The 3,765-nt window shown below is 41.5% G+C and overlaps 1 non-coding gene across 1 annotated transcript; it reads right to left on the bottom strand.

The window, feature by feature from the left end:
- Positions 1 to 390: 390 nt before the first annotated feature.
- Positions 391 to 499, bottom strand: LOC136484469 (small nucleolar RNA R71). The gene has a single exon (XR_010765988.1). It is a non-coding gene; the product is annotated as a small nucleolar RNA R71 (small nucleolar RNA).
- Positions 500 to 3,765: the final 3,266 nt, after the last annotated feature.

A 3,765-nucleotide genomic window follows, 5' to 3' on the forward strand; every position in this document is an offset into this window, starting at 1 on the left:
GAAGCTTAACACTTGAATTTGAATCTATGGCTAACAATACTCTCCGCGAGTTCTCTGCTCCAATTACGGCCAACATCCGTACTGGGCTAGAAACCAATGTAGGAGACAATGGATTTGAGCTCAAGCCAGCTCTCATAAACATGGTACAAGCGAGCCAGTTTTGTGGAAAGGCACATGAAGATGCTAGTGCTCATCTCCAACACTTTTTGGAGATCTGCGGCACTTTCACCATCAAAGGAATTACCAGAGATGCCATACTACTTCACCTCTTCCCATTCTCACTCTTGGGAAAGGCGAAGCAGTGGTTCTACACCAACAAAGATCGAAATACAACATGGAATAGCTGCTCCACCACCTTCCTAGCCAAGTTCTTTCCCACAGGCAAGACAAATGCTCTACGTGGGAAAATTTCAAGTTTTCAGCAGCGACATGATGAATCTGTCCCTAAGGCATGGGAATGCCTCAAAGATTATATATTAGAATATCCTCATCATGGGGTGGATAATTAGCTACTCATGTAGACCTTCTGCCATGGGTTAACCACTAGTACCCGTGAGACTATGGATGCTGCTACTGGAGGTGCTTTCCTATCACTCACAATACCAGCTGCAACAGCTCTTGTGGAGAAGATGGCCTCCAACTAAAGCTAGAATGAAGAACATGTTTAGACCCACAAGAGAGGTGGAGGTATGCATAAACTCAAGGAGGTAGACATGCTATCTACCAAGATGGACCTACTGATGAAGAAGCTCGAGGACCGAGCCAATGAGAAGCAAGAAGTCATGCACATTCATGATTCTAGCATGACATGTGAAGTGTGTGCAAACATGGGACATTCAAGGAGCAGCTATCCTAAAACCCAAGAGGATGTGAACTTCATCAACAACAACAACAACTATCATCCTCAACAGAATCAAGGATGGAACCAGCAACAGAGGCCAAACTACCAAGGTAACTATCAAGGTAACAATTAATTGCTGGCCAATCTAGACTTATGGAGGGATTATCTAAGAATGTAGCTACCAATGATAAAATTCTAGAGAACATAAATAATAGAATGGATAGCTTTGCTTCTGCCATTAAGAACCAGCATAGCTTTAACCAAATGATAGAATCACAAATAGCTCAGCTGGCAGCTGCTGTTCCTCCGTCCGACAAAAGTAAGATTCTAGGGCAGCCGAAAGATCTAGAAACTACAAATCTTTTCGATATTCATAATGCAGCTTACTACTACATGGAGCCATCAACGGGAAGGTGGATAGATTATACCTTGATAGGAAAGAAGAGTGATCCAGGGAGACCTGTCATCCCCATTGCCATTGGACCTCATATCTTCCAAGAAGCTATCTATGACTTTGGAGCAAGTGTCAACATCATGCCTAAGGTAATTTATGAAAAGATTTTAGGAGATCCCTTGTTGTACACAAATATGCATTTGCAGCTTGCAGATTAGTCACTTTGCTACCCCAAGGGAGTTCTAGAAGATGCCATCATACGAGTGGGGCAATCATATGTTTCCGTAGACTTTGTGGTTTTATAAACAGGTGGAGATCAGAGGGCACCCATCATTTTGGGCCAACCTTTCTTGAGCACTGCAAAAGCAATCATCTACGCGGACAGTGCCAAGATCTGCTTCACAATCAAGGATAGAATGGAGAAGTTTTCTTTCAAGAATCGTATCTTGCAATCTCCTAGTCATCCACAAAAGGCATACCTGCCTGAAGAGACAACAGTGACCAAGAATAAGAACAACCGAAGAAGGAGGAAGAACAAGACTAGTTAGCGACAAAGAAGAAATGGTCAACATGATCAACACACTCCGATCTGAGTACGACCACCTCCTCACTTCACCATTCCTTGCTAAGAAGGATGATCCTAGCATACCGACGATCGAGTGTACCATTGCGCAAAGAATCTTCCACAAGACCTTCTGTGACATTAGATTGGGCATCAACATAATGTCCAAAGTAATGTATGAATATTTACTAGGTGATGAACCTTTGTTCCCTACATACATGTAGCTACAGATGGTGGACCAATCAATCCAATTTCTAGAGGGAATAGCAAAGGACATCACGGTTAAGATACAAGATCACTATGCCCCTACTGACTTTATGGTCCTAGACATGGGAGAAGAAGAAGATGATACACCCATCATCCATGGAAGACCGTTCCTCAACACCACAAATGCAATCATCTACGTCATATCTAGATAAATCCACTTCTAATTCCCTAGAGAAAAGGTACACTGTTATTTCAATAGCTATACCACTTATGAATAGCCAAAGAAGACCTGCTCCAGGAGGAGACGTCGATCATCCCAACGCCAAAGGAATCAACCCCTGAAGAGTGGATGGGAAGAAGATGAAGAACCTCAAGAAGTTGTAAAAGATGGACCTACTCCACCTAAGTCAAGTCCATAGACCAAACAGGTATGGAAAGAAAAGGTGACATCATCAAAGTCACCATCGCAAGAGGTGCAACCATCAAGGTCTTCATCCCTGAGACCGAATGATGCACCCAAAGAATAAAGGACTTCTCTCTAGCCAAGTCCTATCTGAAGGACTTAAAAATCCGAACCCTCACCATGAGGTAACAACGATAGTTATCCATATTTACTTTCTAGCATTACATAAATCATATTTACACTTTAGCATACTTTTCTACATTAGCATTGCATTAAAAAAGTTTCATAACTGCATTTCATCATTATTGCATATCAAATCTTAAAGCTCCACATGAATAAATCTACGGTGTGTAAACACCTACAGAAGTATTCACTGTGGTGGCATAAAAAAATACTGAGCATGCATATTTTTCTTCTGCATTAAAAAAATAATAATATTAAATAGACATCTTGCTAAAATTCTGCCAAAAGAAAATCTATCTAACCCCACAAGGACAACAAATCTTTGAATGGCAGACCACTAACCCCTTATTTTAATCCATGCCATGAGTTTTGGTTTTTTGTTGGAGTATTTTGTAGGATGACACATAAGATCAAGAGCAAGTTTACCAGGTTGTCTTCATTCATCCAAAGTACACCTTCTAGAACCGCTGTTGTACTCGCTACACATGAGGAACCCAACTTCTAGATGAATGAGAAGGACATCAGCTGGCAAACCCGCTCCAAGAAGGATCACTCAACATTCAACAATCGACCACATCAACATCTAGCTTGGGAGAGGAGCATCCCCCATGTATCTAGATAAGTATTACTTTCCCTTTTGGTTTTGCTATTAGTGAGTTGGTTATATAGTTGCTAAAGATAATAAATAAAAGAAAAATAAAAATTTTATCTTTATTAGTAAGGTGTGATCTAAGAAAAAAATGATGAGAAAACAGAATAAAAGTGCGTGTCTAGATTTTTAAAAGTTAAATAAATGGACTCTCAGGATAATCTTTGTCGACAAAAAATGCTTGGCAGTCCTCCGAGGGGCATCCCACGAAGGTAGATTGATCGGTGGAGGTGCGCGTAATTAGGAGGCGGATGGTGACACAAGGGGCAGAGACAGCGATTTAGACAGGTTTGGGCCGTCTGATCGACATAATACCCTATGTCCTATGTCTTTGGTGTATTGTATTGAATATGAGATGTATGTAGATGTCGACTAGGGGATCCTTGCCTTACCTTATATACTCTGGAGGGGTAGGGTCACAAGGAAAGTATCCTATTTGGTACTATACAATATCTTGCGGTGCAAGTCGACCAGTGCCGTGCACGCCTTGATCTTGTGGGTTGGACCACCTTTGATGGTGTGGCCC

Source organism: Miscanthus floridulus, chromosome 9 (assembly GCF_019320115.1).
Source record: "Miscanthus floridulus cultivar M001 chromosome 9, ASM1932011v1, whole genome shotgun sequence".
Classification (NCBI taxonomy): domain Eukaryota; kingdom Viridiplantae; phylum Streptophyta; class Magnoliopsida; order Poales; family Poaceae; genus Miscanthus; species Miscanthus floridulus.